We start from the raw sequence: 22,495 nt of genomic DNA on the forward strand, positions 1-22,495 counted from the left end.
CCCTGGTGAGACAAAACCGCGACTTGTCAGCGAAGAGCCCTTTTTGCCAGTCCTGTCTGGTCCACCGACGGTGGGTCTATGCCCATAGGCGCCGTTGTTACCAGTGATGTCTGGTGATGACCTGCCTTAAAACAGGCCTACAAGCCCTCAGTCCAGCCTCTCTAAGCCTATTGCGGACAGTCTGAGCACTGATGGAGGGATTGTGCATTCCTGGTGTAACTCGGGCAGTTGTTGTTGCCATCCTGTACCTGTCCCGCAGGTGTGATGTTCGGCTGTACCGATCCTGTGCAGGTGTTGTTACTCGTGCTCTGCCACTACGAGGACGATCAGCTGTCCGTCCTGTCTCCCTGTAGTGCTGTCTTAGGCGTCTCTCTAGGGAATGTGTCATCATCTGTACAAAAACTGGTTGAATCAATGTTGTTTCCACGTCATTTCAAACCCAGAAATGTCAATGTGATGATGTTCAATCAACGTGTAAAAAGAATTGGATTTGCAAAAAGTAATCCATTTAACTTCATTTCATCTTATTTTCACCCAACTTTGAACCTAAATCCAATGACATGGTGACGTTTTTTGTTGATTTCACCTTGAATTCACGTTAGTTGACAATTCAACCAAATGTAAATACAAAACTAGATCTTTAACTGAAGTCGGCCCAGGAGGATAGACAACACAGCTTTAGAAAACGAAAAAACACAAATTTGTTAGGGTCAGTAATTTGTGCAAATCTCTGCATTCATTACCTGCCTGTCACACTTGGCATCCATTCACATGAAACAGACATTATTTATTCCATCGTGGCTGGGACCTCTGTTCCTAACAAGATCTCATAGTCTCATTTCAGTATTCAACATTTATCAAATTTTGAAGGGTTAAGTTTGGGCATTAATTCTGACTGGTTAAGGTAAGGGTTAAGTTTTGGGATAGGGCTAAAACAGTAAAAACATCATGGTTGGGTGTAGGCATTAATTCTGACTGGTTAAAGGTGCAATATGCAGAAATCACAATTTCCTGGTTGCTACAATTCTAATAGTTTTCCCAATTTCAGCTTTTCTGACATAATAAGCTATGTATAGTGTAGAGAATCATTGTACCGAATCATACCAAAATAACTTTTCAATAACCATAAATATAGTATTTTCAGCTGTTTGAAGCTAGTGTACAAAACTGAAAGTAAAAGACACAAAAAAAAAACTTAAAAACAGGAAGCATTGAAATGGCTAACATCTACCGCTTCTTAGACTTGCTTTCAATGAGAATGACAGATATACAGTGGGGCAAAAAGGTGGGTCTCATAATAGCTCTTTGAGTGGGTGGTCTGGCAGAAAGCCTCCGTCTCATTGCGCGCGGTCACGAGAGAGTGTTCTTGAGTTCCTATGCGTTTCTTCAGACAATGAAATTCTCCGGTTAGAACCTTATTGCTGATTAATGTTTAAAACATCCTAAATATGGATTGCATACATCATTTGACTTGTTTCTACGACCTGTAACGGAACTTTTTGAGTTTTTGTCTGGAGGAATTGCTCATGCTTTTTGAGGATTGAATGCTGGGCTGAACAAGCTAACAACAAGTGACTAAATGGTGGGCTTTATGGGACTTTATGGAACAAATCAGTCATTTATTGTCGAACTGGGATTCCTGGAACTGCCTTCTGATGAAGATATTCAAAGGTAAGTGAATATTTATAGTGTTTTTTGTAGCTTCTGTTGACGCCAAAATGGCGGCTATTTCTTTGGGTTCTGAGCGCCGGTCTCAGATTATTATTTTTCCGTAAAGTTACAAAAAAAATCTGACACAGCGGTTGCATAGAGGATACGTTTATCTTTAATTCTGTGGATAACACTTGCATCTTTTATCAATGTTTATTGTGAGTATTTCTGCAAAATCACCAGATGTTTTGGAATCAAAACATTACTGCACGTAACGCGCCAATGTAAACTGAGTTTTTTTTATATATATATGCAGATTATCGAACAAAACACACAATACATGTATAACATGATGTCCTATGAGTGTCATCTGATGGAGATAATCAAAGGTTAGTGATTCATTTTATCTATATTTATGCTTTTGTGACTGTAAAAAATCGCTGTGTGTGTTTTGAATTTGGTGGTCATCTAACATAAACATATGTTGTGTTTTCGCTGTAAAACATTTTAAAAATCGGACACGATGGGTAGATTAACAAGATGTTTATCTTTAATTTGCTGTATTTGTAACGGCTTTCTTCCTGGGAAGGAGAGGTGGACCAAAACGCAGCGTGGTTAGGGTTAAACATCTTTAATAAAGACGAATACCGAGAAAACACTACAAATATACAAAACAATAAATGTGAAAACCGAAAACAGTCTTTTGGTATTTTGGCCCATTCCTCCATGCAGATCTCCTCTAGAGCAGTGATGTTTTGAGGCTGTTGCTGGGCAACACAGACTTTCAACTCCCTTCAAAGATTTTCTGGGGTTGAGATCTGGAGACTGGCTAGGCCACTCCAGGACCTTGAAATGCTTCTTACGAAGCCACTCCTTCGTTGCCCGGGCGGTGTGTTTGGGATCATTGTCATGCTGAAAGACCCAGCCACGTTTCATCTTCAATGCCCTTGCTGATGGAAGGAGGTTTTCACTCAAAATCTCACGATACATGGCCCCATTCATTCTTTCCTTTACACGGATCAGTCTTCCTGGTCCCTTTGCAGAAAACCAGCCCCAAAGCATGATGTTTCCACCCCCATGCTTCACAGTAGGTATGGTGTTCTTTGGATGCAACTCAGCATTCTTTGTCCTCCAATCACGACGAGTTGAGTTTTTACCAAAAAGTTATATTTTGGTTTCATCTGACCATATGACATTCTCCCAATCTTCTTCTGGGTCATCCAAATGCTCTCTAGCAAACTTCAGACGGGCCTGGACATGTACTGGCTTAAGCAGGGGGACACGTCTGGCATTGCAGGATTTGAGTCCCTGGCGGCGTATTGTGTTACTGATGGTAGGCTTTGTTACTTTGGTCCCAGCTCTCTGCAGGTCATTCACTAGGTCCCCCCGTGTGGTTCTGGGATTTTTGCTCACCGTTCTTATGATCATTTTGACCCCACGGGGTGAGATCTTGCGTGGAGCCCCAGATCGAGGGAGATTATCAGTGGTCTTGTATATCTTCTATTTCCTAATAATTGCTCCCACAGTTGATTTCTTCAAACCAAGCTGCTTACCTATTGCAGATTCAGTCTTCCCAGCCTGGTGCAGGTCTACAATTTTGTTTCTGGTGTCCTTTGACAGTTCTTTGGTCTTGGCCATAGTGGAGTTTGGAGTGTGACTGTTTGAGGTTGTGGACAGGTGTCTTTTATACTGATAACAAGTTAAAACAGGTGCCATTAAATACAGGTAACGAGTGGAGGACAGAGGAGCCTCTTAAAGAAGAAGTTACAGGTCTATGAGAGCCAGAAATCTTGCTTGTTTGTAGGTGACCAAATAGTTATTTTCCACCATAATTTGCAAATAAATTCATAAAAAATCCTACAATGTGATTTTCTGGATTTTTTTTCTCCCTTTGTCTGTCATAGTTGAAGTGTACCTATGATGAAAATTACAGGCCTCTCTTATCTTTTTAAGTGGGAGAACTTGCACAATTGGTAGCTGACTAAATACTTTTTTGCCCCACTGTATAACTCACATTTCTATGTGAGTTATGTTTGGCATAGGTTTGAAAAAAATAAAAAATAAAAAAAATAAAAGAATGCTTGGCACTGGAATTGAACCCGCAATCCTCAGAGCCGGAGCACACAGGTAATAGGAACTCACGTTGCCCCCAGTGGAAGGTATTGAAGGAATCTCCCGATGTCCTGGATACCTGGCCGAACGTTGAATACTGAAGTCTATCTGGTGTGATCTAGCTAATCTTCCCTACTTATGAGATATGGCTAATTTGCCTCTGGAGGCTGAGAAAATGCTGCACTCCACTGCATTGTTTTTCAGAGAAAACACAAACCTCATTAACATCTTGCAGCCGGGACAATGTGAAATTGCTTATGTTAAGCTGCAATTACATGGCAACCTACTCTTTTTACTCACACTCACATTTCATCATTTAATTGGATTTCCTAACACTTCCTGCTGTTTGCAGGCTGCAGGATGGAGGGGTGTAAGTGTAAGTCTCTCTAAAATGCATGTCTAAATCTGCCTACCCCTAACACTGTGAATAAGAACTTTTGTCAGTAACTCAGTATAATGTAGAAGTAATTCTACCTGTTATACATGTTCCTATGATTGTCAGGGTTGGCAATCTGTTTATTAACCAATACATTTTAGCTGAAGTAATCGTGTATCCAATTGACTTGCTCCTGCCATACAGTACAGCTATGACTGGGCTGTAAAGTATTTCCTTCACATTACAACCAGACAACAAGCTCAATGATGCAACATGCTCTTCTGCTTCTTGCATACACACGTTTATATGAAGCTTCATGAAAACTTAGTAGCTTATAAGCTGTCTATAATATTGGTTAATGCTCATGGCATGTTTGCTCTGGTCATCGGCTGTGTTTGTACCATCCCTTTGACTCTTGTTCCACCCTAATGTTGAGCATTAGTAAACAACAGCCTTTGCCAGGTCATTTTTTCTGCTGCATTAAGTAATGATGCCTTAGTGAATTAGGCATGTTCCCTATGGAGTTTTTATAAAGAAGCCAACATGTGAAGGTATGCATGCCCTGTCTGACGTATTACATATAAATAATAAAGTATCTTAATATGCTGCAGGCATTTATCAAAAGACAATCACTTTATTAAATGCATCACTTTATCCTGTTGGTATTTTTCTGTTCAGTAAATTTATTTTTTAAGTCCACACTTAAGACATGTTATATAAATCTTCTGTGCTCTGTCTTTTGGTATTAGGCTTACTGTGAGCTTGGGGATACAGACAGTTCTGTGTTTCTCTAAACTGGTTGGTTTGTACAAAACAAGTACAACAGATCCGTTTACTCTATTTACTGTGCCTCAGAAAATTCTAGGTCATATTTTCTGCCAAATGTCTGAAATTATACATCAATACAAGGAAGGTAATATAACTGTTACAAGTTTTGGCCTGAGGCAAGAAAACTTTATGGATTTTGAATCAGCTTATATATCTTGCCAAAAATTCTCCTCGGCATCACAAAAACAAGTTATCTTTATGTACATATACAATCTATCCACATAACTCTACCCATCTCCCACTCGCTCCCAATTATATATGGAGCCTGTAATTAAAAGATGCAAATCGCTGTGGGCGTTTCAACTGTCAGGGAAGGGGGTGAAACAGGAAGGGCTTTGTGATTCAGACCTTCTGAAGTACCTGTGACACACGGTTTGTAGTCAGTTGATTAATTCTATGCTCTGTGGACTCATTCACTCCGCTTTTAGAAAGCTTTCCGGGTCTATTTGAAGACATCTCCAAAAACACTTTACATCTCACCAAGATGCCCTAACCCTACAGAAATATGTACCTTTTATGGCACAGACATGTACTGCAACATCAGGTTTCAACAACAGAGTTTTATTTAAAATCATAAATCATCCTAGTACTGTCTTGGTACTGTTGGAAAGAGCTGTGAGCAGGTTCAGCAAAGGTCTCTTAGGACAGGCAATTTTTTGTACAGTAAACTTGAGCAGGAGCCATATGATGGACCCTCCAGCACCACAATCTATGTTCTGATTAGAACTTAGCAGAGATTGAGTGATGTAACAACTCTGTTTGGAGATGTGTAGGCAGCTATTAATATTCTTGAGACAGTGTTCCGGAGCAGGAACCCAAAGCTTCTTAGCTGGGGGATGAAAAAGTCAATATGAACATGAATTAATGATTCCTAAGCTCATCAGCAGCGCAGTGTTCACCAAGGCCGACATGTTGTGTACAGTCATTAATTACCTCTGTGCATACATCAGGCAGGAAGGAACACATTCGTGTTTGACATTGTGGGACTTCCAATATGGGTGGAAGACACTGATGGGCCCCAAGTCCAAAGAGGAGAAAGCTTGCCATCTGCCAATGAAAGAGAGTCAATGACAGTCACATCTGCTCTTTTCACCAGTTTGGCATTAGCGTCAGACATCTATGCAGGAGACACACAGACACAAAACATTTAGCAAAATGACTGAAAACGTATTCGTCATCTTATTACCGGTGATACTTTTTCAACAAGCTAAAAATTCCTCCTGCAGGATTGATGCCCCTTATTGAACAAAGCATAGCTCAAGTTTTAAACTCATTCATTAAGTGAATGGTAACAGACCCCTTCTGCCTCCAATGAACAATAAGAATGAACACAAGAATAGGAGGACCTTTCATCATTAATAATCACCTGTTCCTGCAATTCAGGAGAACAAAATATAAGTCATCCAAACAAAAATTAGAGTGTTATGATTGAAAAGTAATGCTCAAAATACAAGTTTATGATTAAAAATGTATTCTCAAAGTAAAGGGTTATGATTAAAAAGCATTGCTCAATGTACAGGTTTATGCTTGAAAAGTAATGCTTAAAGTGGAGGGTTATAAATGAAATGTAAGGTTAGGTTTCACTATCACCAGCATGATGACAATGATTTAAGTATAGCACGGGAGTGCATGTCTATTTCAACTGAAAAAGTAATGAAAAAAGGAAACTCAGAGTGATGCATCAACCTCACATATCCACATTTATAAAGCAATGGTTCAACATAATTACCCTTGTCGAAGTCATTGTCCTTGTGTATTATCCTCTAATACTGAAAAAGTTCACACCACAAAGCAAAATATAACATGTTATGCTTATTGGCACTCAAAAATGTTCACATTTCAACAAGGGCTAGAACAGTGAAGGTAAGATAAAGTTCAGCTATTTCTCAACCCTGACATAGAAGTGACATTGACGTGTGGCCTAGCGGGCACCTTTCTCACAGTACACCTTCGTCAAGGTGCTTTGTCTATATTTGTTGACCGACCTTTCCTACATTCAGATAAATTGGAAAGGTATGGTGTTCTCTGACAGGGACTCTTTTAAACGTTCAAGACAATGACAAGACTGAGTCTCTCCAGCACATTGCATTACCATATATAATACTGTACTGTATATTGATACAAAGACTTATGATTAATTTCTTCCATTGCTACAGTATCGTGTATTACATGTATTTGAAAGTGTAAATATCCCAGGTAAAAAAACAGAAATCATATATTTTAACAGCACGATTACTGTCTCAGTGGTTACTAGAAAGAGCAGAAAGAACGGAGGCAAAAAAGCCATTACCTTGTCCTGGAGAGGGCTCTCTCTGGATGCTTAGCTGACTTCTGATGAGCAATTAAATCCTCAGGTTTCTTCTCTGTTGGTACAGCATTTAGAATAGCAATGGGAGGAAAGAGGGAAATGCTTCTGGATCATTATTTTCACAGATCTACTGCAGATGGGATTTTCAGTCAAGTCTTGTCTACCTACTCAAATAGCTTGCTCTTGCCTGGGTTGCTCTTTGGGGGGAGGGGGGGGGGCTGAAGAGATCACGTCTCACCACCAATCTGACATTCCTCAGAATTCACACCCACCTTAGCTGGGTGAGAAGCAAGCAGACCTGTAACGACAGGTGAAGAAGGGAGAAGGCCAAACACGCAATAGAGTACTTTCTCCAATCTGTGCCTGAGGCACCTACACTCCAACACCACCATATTATGTGTCATCCTATATCTTGTCTAATATAGAGGTGACTGCAGTCTGAATGGCCCTAATAATGTAACAAATCCTGTTGTCGTTTTGCGAAAAAAGCGGTCTCAAAGGTCTGACAACTGTTGTGCGATCTGGAGCTGATGCTGTTCACACCTTGGTTCTCAGTGTTAAATAGAAACAGTCTCTCTCTCTCTCTCTCTCTCTCTCTCTCTCTCTCTCTCTCTCTCTCTCTCTCTGTCTGTCTGTCTGTCTGTCTGTCTGTCTGTCTGTCTGTCTGTCTGTCTGTCTGTCTGTCTGTCTGTCTGTCTGTCTGTCTGTGAAATGGAGATCAGTGATATGTAAACAAGGCCATTCCACAGGGCAGAAGTCAAGGCTCAGCTCCTGTTGCTAATATACAGAACCGGCGAATATCATAACATATCAAATCAAATGTTATTTGTCACATGCTTCGTAAACAGGTGTAGACTAACGGAAAATGACACGGTGAACAACGAATAACTATAACGAGTAATAAATGACGCATATGTAGGGAGTACCAGTGCGGAATAGACGTGCAGGGGTAGAGGTAAATTGATGTAGCTATGTACATAGAGGTATGGTTAAATTGACTAAGCAACTGAATAGATAATAGACAGTAGCAGAAGCGCATGTGGTGAGTGTGAAAGTGTGTGTGTGTGTGTATGTACTGTATGTGTGTGCGGGCATATGCAGTGTGTGTGTATGTGTGTGTTGTGTGTGTTGAGGTGTCAGTGTAAGTACTGTCCATTCTGAAAGTATTCAGACCCATTGACTTTTTCCACATTTTGTTACGTTACAGCCTTATTCAAAATTGATAACATCTTTTTTCCCCCTCATCAATCTACACACAATACCCCGTAATGTCAAAGCAAAAAACAGTGTTTAGAAATGTTTGCAAATGTATAAAAAAACTACTGAAATATCACATTTACATAAGTATTCAGACCCTTTACTAAGTACATTGATGAAGCACCTTTGGCAGTGATTACAATCTTATTGGGTATGATGCTACAAGCTTAGCACACCTGTATTTGGGGAGTTCCTCTCATTCTTCTCTGCAGATCCTCTCAAAGTCTTTTAGGTTGGATGGGGAGAGTCACTACACAGCTATTTTCATGTCTCTCCAGAGATGTTCGATTGGGTTCAAGTCCGGGCTCTGACTGGGCCACTCATGCGTTGTCTTGGCTGTGTGCTTAGAGTCGTTGTCCAGTTGGAAGGTGACCAAGGGCCTTTCTCCCCCGATTGCCCAGTTTGGCCAGGTGGCCAGCTCTAGGAAGAGTTTTGGTTGTTCCAAACTTCTTCCATTTAAGAATGATAGAGGCACATTGTTCTTGGGGACCTTCAATGCTGCAGACATTCTTTGGTACCCTTCCCCAAATCTGTGCCTCGACACAATCCTGTCTCGGAGGTCTACGGACAATTCCTTCAACCTTGTGGCTTTGTTTTTGCTCTGACATGCACTGTCAACTGTGGGACCTTATATAGACAGGTGTGTACCTTTCCAAATCACGTCCAATCAATTGAATTTACCACAAGGAGACACCAATCAAGTTGTAGAAACATCTCAAGGATGATCAACACTGGAGCTCCCCAGGGGTGCGTGCTCAGTCCCCTCCTGTTATTCCCTGTTCTCGCACGACTGCATGGCCAGGCACGACTCCAACACTATCATTAAGTTTGCTGATGACACAACAGTGGTAGGCCTGATCACCGACAACGACGAGACAGCCTATAGGGAGGAGGTCAGAGACCTGGCTGGGTGGTGCCAGAATAACAACCTATCCCTCAACGTAACTAAGACTAAGGAGATGACTGTGGACTACCGGAAAAGGAGCACCGAGCATGTCCCCATTCTCATTGACGGGGCTGTAGTGGAGCAGGTTGAGAGCTTCAAATTCCTTGGTGTCCACATCAACAACAAACTAGATTGGTCCAAACACACCAAGACAGTCGTGAAGAGGGCACGACAAAGCCTATTCCCCCTCAGGAAACTAAAAAGATTTGGCATGGGTCCTGAGATCCTCAAAAGGTTCTACAGCTGCAACACCGGTTGCATCACTGCCTGGAACGGCAATTGCTCGGTCTCCGACCGCAAGGCACTTCAGGGGGTAATGCGTATGGCCCAGTACATCACTGGGGCAAAGCTGCCTGCCATCCAGGACCTCTACACCAGGCGGTGTCAGAGGAAGGCCCTAAAAATTGAGAAAGACCCCAGCCACCCCAGTCATAGACTGTTCTCTCTACTACCGCATGGCAAGCAGTACCCGAGTGCCAAGTCCAGGACAAAAAGGCTTCTCAACAGTTTTTACCCCCAAGCCATACGACTCCTGAACAGGTAACAAAATGGTTACCCGGACTATTTGCATTGTGTGTCCCCCCCTCTTTTACGCTGCTGCTACTCTGTTTATCTTATATGCATAGTCACCTTAACTATACGTTCATATACAGTGCCTTGCGAAAGTATTCGGCCCCCTTGAACTTTGCAACCTTTTGCCACATTTCAGGCTTCAAACATAAATATATAAAACTGTATTTTTTTGTGAAGAATCAACAACAAGTGGGACACAATCATGAAGTGGAACGACATTTATTGGATATTTCAAACTTTTTTAACAAATCAAAAACTGAAAAATTGGGCGTGCAAAATTATTCAGCCCCTTTAAGTTAATACTTTGTAGCGCCACCTTTTGCGATTACAGCTGTAAGTCGCTTGGGGTATGTCTCTATCAGTTTTGCACATCGAGAGACTGAATTTTTTCCCATTCCTCCTTACAAAACAGCTCGAGCTCAGTGAGGTTGGATGGAGAGCATTTGTGAACAGCAGTTTTCAGTTCTTTCCACAGATTCTCGATTGGATTCAGGTCTGGACTTTGACTTGGCCATTCTAACACCTGGATATGTTTATTTTTGAACCATTCCATTGTAGATTTTGCTTTATGTTTTGGATCATTGTCTTGCTGGAAGACAAATCTCCGTCCCAGTCTCAGGTCTTTTGCAGACTCCATCAGGTTTTCTTCCAGAATGGTCCTGTATTTGGCTCTATCCATCTTCCCATCAATTTTAACCATCTTCCCTGTCCCTGCTGAAGAAAAGCAGGCCCAAACCATGATGCTGCCACCACCATGTTTGACAGTGGGGATATTGTGTTCAGGGTGATGAGCTGTGTTGCTTTTACGCCAAACATAATGTTTTGCATTGTTGCCAAAAAGTTAAATTTTGGTTTCATCTGACCAGAGCACCTTCTTCCACATGTTTGGTGTGTCTCCCAGGTGGCTTGTGGCAAACTTTAAACGACACTTTAAGAAATGGCTTTCTTCTTGCCACTCTTCCATAAAGGCCAGATTTGTGCAATATACGACTGATTGTTGTCCTATGGACAGAGTCTCCCACCTCAGCTGTAGATCTCTGCAGTTCATCCAGAGTGATCATGGGCCTCTTGGCTGCATCTCTGATCAGTCTTCTCCTTGTATGAGCTGAAAGTTTAGAGGGACGGCCAGGTCTTGGTAGATTTGCAGTGGTCTGATGCTCCTTCCATTTCAATATTAGCGCTTGCACAGTGCTCCTTGGGATGTTTAAAGCTTGGGAAATCTTTTTGTATCCAAATCTGGCTTTAAACTTCTTCACAACAGTATCTCGGACCTGCCTGGTGTGTTCCTTGTTCTTCATGATGCTCTCTGCGCTTTTAACGGACCTCTGAGACTATCACAGTGCAGGTGCATTTATACGGAGACTTGATTACACACAGGTGGATTGTATTTATCATCATTAGTCATTTAGGTCAACATTGGATCATTCAGAGATCCTCACTGAACTTCTGGAGAGAGTTTGCTGCACTGAAAGTAAAGGGGCTGAATAATTTAGCACGCCCAATTTTTCAGTTTTTGATTTGTTAAAAAAGTTTGAAATATCCAATAAATGTCGTTCCACTTCATGATTGTGTCCTACTTGTTGTTGATTTTTCACAAAAAAATACAGTTTTATATCTTTATGTTTGAAGCCTGAAATGTGGCAAAAGGTCGCAAAGTTCAAGGGGGCCGAATACTTTCGCAAGGCACTGTACATACTACCTAAATGGCCCGACCAACCAGTGCTCCTCCCGCACATTGGCTAACCGGGCTATCTGCACTGTGTCCCACCAGCCACCAACCCTTCTTTTTACGCTTCTGCTACTCTCTGTTCATCATATATGCATAGTCACTTTAACGATACCTATATGTACATACTACCTCAATAAGCCTGACTAACAGGTGTCTGTATATAGCCTTGCTACTCTTTTTTTCAAATGTCTTTTTACTGTTGTTTTATTTTTTTACTTACCTAAACACACACACACACACACACACACATACCTTATTTATTTTTTTCGCACCATAGGTTAGAGCCTGTAAGTAAGCATTTAACTGTAAGGTTTACACACCTGTTGTATTCGACACACGTGACAAATAGAGTCAATGCAGGGTCAATGCAGGGTCAATGCAGGTAGTCCGGGTAGCCATTTGATTAGCTATTTAGCAGTCTTGTTTAGCAGTCTTATGGCTTGGAGGTAGAAACTGTTCAGAGTCCTGTTGGTTCCGAACCTGGTGCATCAGTACCGTTTTCCATCCGATAGCAGACAGAGCAGTCTACGGCTGGTGGCTGGAGTCTTTTAATTTTTTGGGGTGGCCTTTCACTGACAGCGCCTGATATAGAGGTCCTGGATGGCAGGGAGCTCGGCCCCAGTAATGTACTGGGACATACTCACCACCCTTTGTAGTGCCTTGCGGTCGGGTGCCTTGCAGTTGCCATACCAATCGGTGATGCAGCCAGTCAAAGGTGCAACTGTAGAACTTTTTGAGGATCTGAGCGCCCATGCCAAATCAGCTTGCTGATGGGGAAGAGGCGCTGTCATGCCCTCTTCACAATTGTGTGGGTGTGTGTGGACTATGTTAATTCCTTAGTTATGTGGACACCAAGAAACTTGAAGTTCTCGACCTTCTCCACTACAGCCCCATCGATGTGGATGGGGACATGTTTGACACTCCGTTTCCTGTAGTCCACAATCAGCTCCTTTGTCTTGCTGACACTGAGGGACAGGTAGTTGTACTGGCACTACACTGCCAGGTCTCTGACCTCCTCCCTATAAGTTGCCTCATCGTCGTCTGTGATCAGCAGAATTGTCCAATATTTAACCGGAAGAAAAAACATTCTGTACAAAAATTTGAATTAGAAATTAGAACTAGAAAAACTTTATTTGGAAATTTGTCTAAGGCTTCAGTACATAAAAACAGATATTATGTAATATGCGCACATTTTATATCGACGGAAGGAGGAGATTGAGCTGCACCCACTGCAAGTTACGGTAAATCTCTAGCATAAACACACGGGAGTTATTCTATATTCAAAATGACCCGTGACGTGTGACGTGAGGGCGCATCAATTGACTACATCATCAGGAGCACATCATACTCGAGATCATTAAATAAACTTTACAAAAGTGCAAGTGCAGTTCCAAGTTAGTATACTTTACATCATCACTGGTCTAAAAGCCATAATCAACATAAAATGTATAATTAAAATAAATCATCATAATTAAATCATTAAGACTGAAGGGCACCTGGTCATCTACATAATTCAATAATTCATATGTACGTACATCATGATCCTAAAAAATTATATTAAAGGGAGAATCCATCCCCAACAATCAAAATCATAATATTCATGGTAATTCGGTGAAAGCCTATGTTCTATTAGTGAGTAAAATTCTCCCTATAATTTAACTTCTAAGGGGTCTGTCTGTGAAATCAGGAAATCATTTAGGAAAACATCATAGCTACACTACATGACCAAAATTATCGGGACCACTGCTCGTCGAACCTCTCATTCAAAAATCATGGGCATTAATATGGAGTTGGTCCCCCATTTGCTGCTATAATTCCCTCCACTCTTCTGGGAAAGCTTTCCATTAGATGTTGGAACATTGTTGCGGGGACTTGCGCATTAGTGAGGTCGGGCACTGATTTTGGGTGATTAGGCCTGGCTCGCAATCGGCGTTCCAATTCACCCAAAGGTGTTTGATGGGTTTGAGGTCAGGCTTCTGTGCAGGCCAGTCAAGTTCTTCCATCAATCTCAACTAACCATTTCTGTGTGAACCTCGCTTTGTGCACAGGGGCATTGTCATGCTGAAACAGGAATGGACCTTCACCAAACTGTTGCCACAAAGTTGGAAGCACAGGATCATATAGAATGTCATTGTATGCTGTAGCATTAAGATTTCCCTTCACTAGAACGAAGGGGCCTAACTTGAATCATGAAAAACAGCCCAAGACCATTATTCCTCCTACACCAAACTTTACAGTTAGCACTATGCATTGAGGCAGGTAGCTTTCTCCTGGCATCCACCAAACCCAGATTAGTCTGTTGGAATGCCAGATGGTGAAGCGAGAACTGCAACACTGCTGGGTTTTTCACGCTCAACAGTTTCCCGTGTGTATCAAGAATGGTCCAGAACCCAAAGGACATCCAGCCAACTTGACATCACTGTGGGAAACATTGAAGTCAACATGGGCCAGCATCCCTGTGGAATGCTTTTGACACCTTGTAGAGAACTGAAGCTGTTTAGAGGGCAAAAGGGGGAGCAACTCAATATTAAGAAAGTGTTCCTGTTGTTTTGTACACTCAGTGTATTTAGCTAAGATGTGCTCAATCTAAACAGTGTACCAAATTATTCAAAAAGTACCATCTCGCAATGCTCCCTGCGTATCTGTGGGAAATGTGGGAAAGGCTGTTGTAGCCATAGCAACATACTGTGCACTTGCTCTAGGCAGGGAGGAACTGCACGTTGAATTAGTGAAATAGACTCCTAAATTGACAGTGCAGTTTGTTTAGGCAATTGTACAGCTAGCTAGCTACTTCACATGCTGATATGTGATTGATCTAGCCAGCCCCGAGAGAGCATTGCATTGTGGGTTTTGTAGTCGACTTGAGCTCCAACAGATTTCCACAACGATTTTCACATGTTGCTACCAACCTAGTCTCGGTTAGTAAAATTCTCTCGCGAAAGTATGTCATTTCTTGTTTTACTACTGGGTGGTATGGCGTTAACAATTGCGATAACCTTTTTGCAAAGAAAAGAAGCAAAGTCTCCTCCCTTGCAAACGGATTCTCTCTGCCAAACACCTCCCTTCCATTAATTTTGCCCATGTTTATAATGAGCACATTTGAGCTTTCATACATTTTTCTGAATCAGAAAATGTTGACTTTGTGACTGTGGAATCGTATATATCATCAGCACACAGGCTTGAAATCACTGCACCAGTTTAAGCACTGCCTTTTCCCAATCCTGATTCGTGCAAATAATTAATGATAAAAACCCAAAACCAGGAACTACTGCTGCTCGTAATCACATAATTATATGTGAGCCTTGATAGATTCTCGTTGTTTCATCTGTCCACGAGAATCTGTCCATGAGAGATTACTACTTATTATAACAACAAAATTAAACATTTGTCCACAAAAAATATTGTTTTAGCATATTTGTGTTATTTAACACGGTTTAACACTCTTAATCATAGGAATTAGTGTTTTGGGGTGGATTATCCCTTTAACATTGACAATGACACGTTCAGAAATATCAATAGAGTAGGAACCTCTCCAGTAAACCACTAACTGCCTGGCAAAGAGCCTTTGTAATACCAAATGTCACTGTCAGGCCATTTTAGTAGTTGCACACCTCTAAATAGTGTGTCAGTGTTCTCTCAGCAGTCAGTGTCTGTCTCAGTAGCAGCTTGGCTGGTGAGTGTCTTCACACAACGCAAACATTTGATCCCAGTTGTAATTGATATTCATCTAATCCCTCCTCCAATTCCAGGCGGTTAGACATGCTAAAATCATTGCATCCCTTCTGCTCATGCTCTAAAGCCTTCTCCTGCTTGGCAAATTGATGTGTGTCCCGGAGGGCCTCGATACACATTAATCTGCTTAATCCAAATGTAATTGGTGCATGCTTCCTCTTCTCTTCAGAATGGCTCTGACGGGTTTACTGAGTGGTGTTCATCATCACGCTGGGCATTATTTCCCTATCTGTTCTGTTGTAGGAGAGAAGGCTCATTGTCATCTTCACAGTTCATACCCTAACTGCTGGTCTGGTAAGAATTCCAGGGGATGGAATGTTGGATACATACACTCATATGCTACTTTTCGACTGGTAACACCAGTGTTACACTAGGGCATATACCCTTATGCTGTACTAGGGAAGTTGTGTTTCTAATTCTGTCAGTGAGGAGAATCAACAGGTGTTAATATTTACAGCTAACCAACGTTATTTAAATGAAAGCTGAAAGGTACCAGTGACATGGCTTTGGCCCAAAGTGAGAACCGGTCCGCCGGGCCATGGCCAGTGAGACACAGGTGCCGGCCCACGTAGATGCAAACAGAAAAGTCTGAGCCTTTTGGGTAAAACACTGTGGTAAATCCTGTATGGAAATGTGCGAATAGAGTGTATTACAGAGGAGGTTGGTGGGAGGAGCAACAGTTGAAGTAGGAAGTTGCATACACTGTCGCCAAATACATTTAAACTCGTTTTTTCAAAATTCCTGACATTTAATCCTCGTACAAATTCCCTGTCCTAGGTCAATTAGGATCACCACTTTATTTTAAGAATGTGAAATGTCAGAATAATAGTAGAGAGAATGATTTATTTCAGCTTTTATTTCATTCATGACAATCCCAGTGGGTCAGAAGTTTACATACACTCAATTGTATTTTGTAGCATTGCCTTTAAATGTTTTAACTTGGGTCAAACGTTTCAGGAAGCCTTCCACAAGCTTCTCACAATAAGTTGGGTGAATTTTGGCCCATACCTCCTGACAGAGCTGGTGTAACGGAGTCAGGTTTGTAGGCCTCCTAGCTCGCACACTCTTTTTCAGTTCTGCCCACAAATTCCTATAGGATTGAGGTCAGGGCTTTGTGATGGCCACTCCAATACCTTGACTTTGTTGTCCTTAAGCCATTTTGCCACAACTTTGGAAGTATGCTTGGGGTCATTGTCCATTTGGAAGACCCATTTGCGACCAAGCTTTAATCTCCTGACTGATGTCTTGAGATGTTGCTTCAATATATCCACATAATTTTCCTTCCTCATGATGCCATCTATTTTGTTATGTACACCAGTCCATCCTGCAGCAAAGCACCCCCACAACATGATGCTGCCACCCCCGTGCTTCATGGTTGGGATGGTGTTCTTCGGCTTGCAAGCCTCCCCCTTTTACCTCCAAGCATAACGATGGTCATTATGGCCAAACAGTCCTATTTATGTTTCATCAGACCAGAGGACATTTCTCCAAAAAGTACGATCTTTGCCCCCATGTGCAGTTGCAATCCGTAGTCTGCCTTTTTTTATGGCGGTTTTGGAACAGTGGCTTCTTCCTTGCTGAGCGGCCTTTCAGGTTATGTTGATATAGGACTTGTTTTACTGTGGATATAGATACTTTGGTACCTGAATGCATCTCCTTCCTGAGCAGTATGATGGCTGCGTGGTCCCATGGTGTTTATACTTGCGTACTATTGTTTGTACAGATGGACGTGGTACCTTCGGGCATTTGGAAATTGCTCCGAACGATGAACCAAACTTGTGGAGGTCTACAATTTTTTTTCTGAGGTCTTAGCTGATTGTTTTTTTATTTTCTCATGATGTCAAGCAAAGAGGCACTGAGTTTGAAGAATACATCCACAGGTACACCTCCAATTGACTCAAATTATGTCTTTAGCCTATCAGAAGCTTCTAAAGTCATGACATCATTTTCTGGAATTATCCAAGCTGTTTAAAGGCACAATCAACGTAGTGTATGTAAACTTCTGACCAATTGGAATTGTGATTCAGTGAATTATAAGTGAAATAATCTGTCTGTAAACAATTGTTGGAAATATTTTTTGTGTCATGCACAAAGTAGACTTACCAAAACTATAGTTTGTTAACAAGAAATTAGTGAAGTGGTTGAAAAATTAGTTTTAATGACTCCAACCTAAGTGTATGTAAACTTCCGACTTCAACTGTATGTGAGGATGGGCTCATTGTAAAGACTGGAAATATAATTAATGGACCGATTCAGGCACATCAATCGTGTGGAAACCACATGTTTGAATCTGTTCCATTTATACCATTCCATCCATTACAATGAGCCCATCCTCTTATATCTCCCCCAGCAATCTCTGGTGTATTAGTGATGTTGGCTGCTCTGCCTGAAAGATTAGTTAAATAAGTAAATGAGCAAGATATAAATACAATGTTCTGGCAATGTTGTGCTGAGCATATTTAAAATGCTGAACTTCTCTTCCTGTTTTTGGAATCTCTCAGAATTATGAATGGCCCAGAGAGAAGGAGAGCACATACGTGTACACTAACCCCTCCTTTGCTGACTCTAGCAGAAAGTCCTGAATGTTGATGATTTTGTGTATAATCATGTTGAAGAAGGATGTTGACCCACAATCGACAACAGGTCAGGCGATGATGGATGGCATAATGTTTTCAGATTTTTACGAGGCCATTTATTCTTCTGAGTTGCCTAGCTGTAGGTCCACGTAGCATAAGTGCTTCCACTTTTGCTTTCAGTCCAGTTTTGTACTCAATTCTTCCTTCATCTCAAGTGTACTGTACCTAACAACAAAACACATCTCTAGAATTATTCCCTGTCAAACTATGCTTTCCTCTCCCCCGTTATATTTATATCATTACTCAAATTCTGAGAAGAACATTTCTTAGGAAAACAAGATAGAGGGTAAAACGAGTGAACAACAGCAATAGGGACACTTCATAGGCCTTGACTTACTGAATATGATTGTTATGTGTTGATAGTGTGTCTTGGGTTGGGGAGGTGAGATATATTGTCACCATTGGCCTATGCAGCCAGGCTGAGAGCAGAGCAGCAGAGGACGTCTCCAGGCTCCCCGGCCGGGCCTTCACACCCACAGGAGCTCATTAGAAGTTAATGAATCAACACTATTGATCCGTTGTCACTTCCCTGTGCTGGTTCCTGAATGGAGCTAAGGGTTCACGTTTAACATGGCATGCTCCACAGGGATGAAAGACCCCTGTCTGCAGGCTCCATGACCTGACCTGAAGGGCATGGGCCGAGTCAGGATGGCACCAATTTAAACTCTTTACCCCCAGTAACTCCAGCCAACGGCTTCTCTAATTCTCTTTATGTTTATTTCTTTGTCTCCCACTCACTTGCTCAAGGTAACTACAATGATAATGATGCCATTTCCAACATTATTATTCTGTTTGTAGAATAGTTTTTGTGAGTACAAAACAGCATAATTGGGCTCTAAATAAGAAATGTGTTTACTTTGTTCTTATTGCATGCTATTAGGTATATTCATTAATAAGAAATATATTAAATTGTATATTGAATATACAGTTGAAGTAGGAAGCTTACATACACCTTAGCCAAATACATTTAAACTCATTTTTTCACAATTCCTGACATTTAATCCTAGTAAGAATTCCTTGTCCTAGGTCAGTTAGGATCACCATTTTTTTAAGAATGTAAAATGTCAGAATAATTGGTAGCATTGCCTTTAAATTGTTTAACTTAGGTCAAACGTTTTGGGTAGCCTTCCACAAGGTTCCCACAATAAGTTAGGGGAATTTTGGCCAATTCCTCCTGACAGAGCTGGTGTAACTGAGTCAGGTTTGTAGGCCTCCTTGCTCGCACACGCTTTTCCAGTTCTTCCCACAAAATTTCTATAGGATTGAAGTTGGGGCTTTGTGATGGACACTCCAATACCTTGACTTTGTTGTCCTTAAGCCATTTTGCCATAACTTTGGAAGTATGCTTAGGGTCATTGTCCATTTGGAAGACCCATTTGCAACCAAGCTTAAACTTCCTGACTGATGTCTTGAGATGTTGCTTCAATATATCCACATAATTTTCCTACCTCATGATGCCATCTATTTTGTGAAGTGCACCAGTCCATCCTGCAGCAAAGCACCCCCACAACATGATGCTGCCACCCCCACAACATGATACTGCCACCCCCGTGCTGCACGGTTGGAATGGTGTTCTTTGGCTTGCAAGCCACCCTTCCTCTTTTTCCTCCAAACATAACGGTGGTCATTATGGGCAAACAGTTCTATTTATGTTTCATCAGACCAGAGGACATTTCTCCAAAAAGTAAGATCTTTGTCCCCATGTGCAGTTGCAAACCATAGTCTGGCTTTTTTATGGCAGTTTTGGAGCAGTGGCTTCTTCCTTGCTGAGTGGCCTTTCAGGTTATGTCGATATAGGACTTGTTTTACTGTGGATAAATATGCTTTTGTACCTGTTTCCTCCAGCATTTTCACAATGTCCTTTGCTGTTGTTCTGGGATTGATTTTCACTTTTCACACCAAAGTACATTAATCTCTAGGAGACAGAACGCGTCTCCTTCCTGAGCGGTATTGTCACGAATCCCGCCGAAGATGGTGCCTCTTCCTGTTCGGGTGGCGCTCGGCGGTCGTCGTCGCCGGCCTACTAGCTGCCACGATACCCTTTTCTGTTTCATTTAGTTTTGTCTGATTAGTTGCACCTGTTTCTTGTTTAGGTTTTGGTTTTGGGCTATTTAAACCCGGTAGGGTTATGATATTCTCTGGAAGTATTTTATTCTCGAACCGTTTCGTCCTGTTGTTTTGGACTGGTTCTTATTGTGCCCGCCTGACTCCTCCACCCACTACCACTAGCAGTACATGACAGAAGCCCACACCTTACCCATGGAGTCAGCAGGAGCAGCGACCACCCCTCTTCCATCGATGGGGGAGCGTGTCCTCCATCATACAGCCGTCCTCCATCGGATTGGTTCAGCGATAGACCTAATGATGGAGAGGATGGAGCGATGGGAGAGGAGTGGTCTCCCAACATCCATCCCAGCTCCCCCACAGACGACGCCACCCACTCCTCAACCGTCATCGTCTGCGTCTCGCGCCCCCGAGGGAGTACGATGGAGCGGCGGCTGGGTGCCAGGGGTTTTTGCTCCAGCTTGAGCTCTACCTGGCTACCGTTCGTCCGACTGCCTCGGGTGAGGAGAGTGTGAGCCTCCTCGTCTCCTGTTTGACGGGTAGAGCCCTGGAATTTGTCAACGCTGTCTGGAACCGCCCAGACTCTGCTCGAGACCACTACCCGGAGTTCACCCGCCGTTTTCGGGCCGTGTTCGACCACCCTCCTGAGGCCGAGCGGCGGATGAGCGACTCTTTCACCACAGACAGGAGACGAGGAGCGCGCAAGACTTCGCCTTGGAGTTCCGGACCTTGGCTGCTGGTGCAGGGTGGAATGACATGGCCCTGATGGACCACTACCGATGCAGCCTCCGGGAGGACATCCGCAGGGAGCTAGTTTGTCGGGACACCACACTCTCCCTCGACGAGCTTATAGACATGTCGATCCGACTGCACAACCTGCTAGCTGCCCGCGGGCGTTCAGAGGGGGTCCTGTCAGTTCCACCTCCCAGCCCTCCCGCTCCAACTCCGATGGAGTTGGGAGGAGCTGCATCTAGGGGGACCGGGGGTGTTACTGTCAAAAGTTGCTGGCTATGGTAAAAGCCCAGAAGGTGTGGAGACACTGGCTTGAGGGAGCTAAGCACCCTTTCCTCATCTGGACTGACCACTGCAATCTGGAGTATATCCGGGCGGCGTGGAGACTGAATCCTCGTCAGGCTAGGTGGGCCATGTTCTTTACCCGATTTAGATTTACGATCTCTTATAGACCAGGTTCCCACAACACTAAGGCCGACGCGCTGTCCCGTCTCTATGACACTGAGGACCGGTCCATCGATCCTACTCCCATCATTCCAGCTTCTAGGCTGGTGGCTACGGTGGTATGGGAGGTGGACGCGGACATCGAGCGGGCGTTGCGGTTGGAACCTGCACCTTCACAGTGTCCTACCGGTCTCAGGTACATGCCGCTTGGTGATCAATTGATTCGGTGGGCTCACACACTACCTTCTTCAGGTCATCCGGGGATTTCGAGGACAGTGCGGGGTCTTAGGGGGAAATACTGGTGGCCTACCTTATCCAAGGACGTGAGGCTCTATGTCTCCTCCTGTTCGGTGTGCGCCCAGAGTAAGGCTCCTAGGCACCTGCCTAGAGGGAAGTTACACCCCCTCCCGGTTCCACAACGGCCCTGGTCTCATCTGTCGGTGGACTTTCTTACTGATCTTCCCCCGTCTCAGGGGAACACTACCATTCTGGTCGTTGTGGATCGGTTCTCTAAGTCCTGCCGTCTCCTCCCATTGCCTGGTCTCCCTACGGCCCTACAGACTGCGGAGGCTCTATTTATCCACGTCTTCCGGCCCTACGGTGTGCCAGAGGACATCGTATCTGATCGAGGTCCCCAGTTCACGTCCTGTGTTTGCAAGGCGTTTATGGAACGTCTGAGGGTCTCGGTCAGCCTGACCTCTGGTTATCACCCCGAGAGTAATGGAGAGAGTGAACCAGGAAGTGGGTAGGTTTCTGCGGTCGTATTGCCAGGACCGGCCAGGAGAATGGGCGAGGTATGTCCCGTGGGCGGAGTTGGCCCAGAACTCACTCCGTCACTCCTCCACGAACATGTCGCCATTCCAATGCGTGCTGGGCTACCAGCGGTCCTGGCTCCGTGGCGTCAGACCGAAGCTCCTGCGGTGGAGGAGTGGGTACAGCGCTCTAGGGAGACCTGGCGGGCAGTCCAGGACACTCTCAAGCAGGCCGGTGGACAGCAGAAGAAGAGCGCTGACCGCCATCACAGTGAGGCCCCTGTGTTCGCACCAGGGGACATGGTCTGGCTCTCAACCCGAAACCTGCCCCTCCGCCTGCCCTGCCCGGAAGTTGG

The sequence above is a fragment of the Oncorhynchus clarkii genome, chromosome 12 (genome assembly GCF_045791955.1).
Source record: "Oncorhynchus clarkii lewisi isolate Uvic-CL-2024 chromosome 12, UVic_Ocla_1.0, whole genome shotgun sequence".
NCBI classification, from domain to species: domain Eukaryota; kingdom Metazoa; phylum Chordata; class Actinopteri; order Salmoniformes; family Salmonidae; genus Oncorhynchus; species Oncorhynchus clarkii.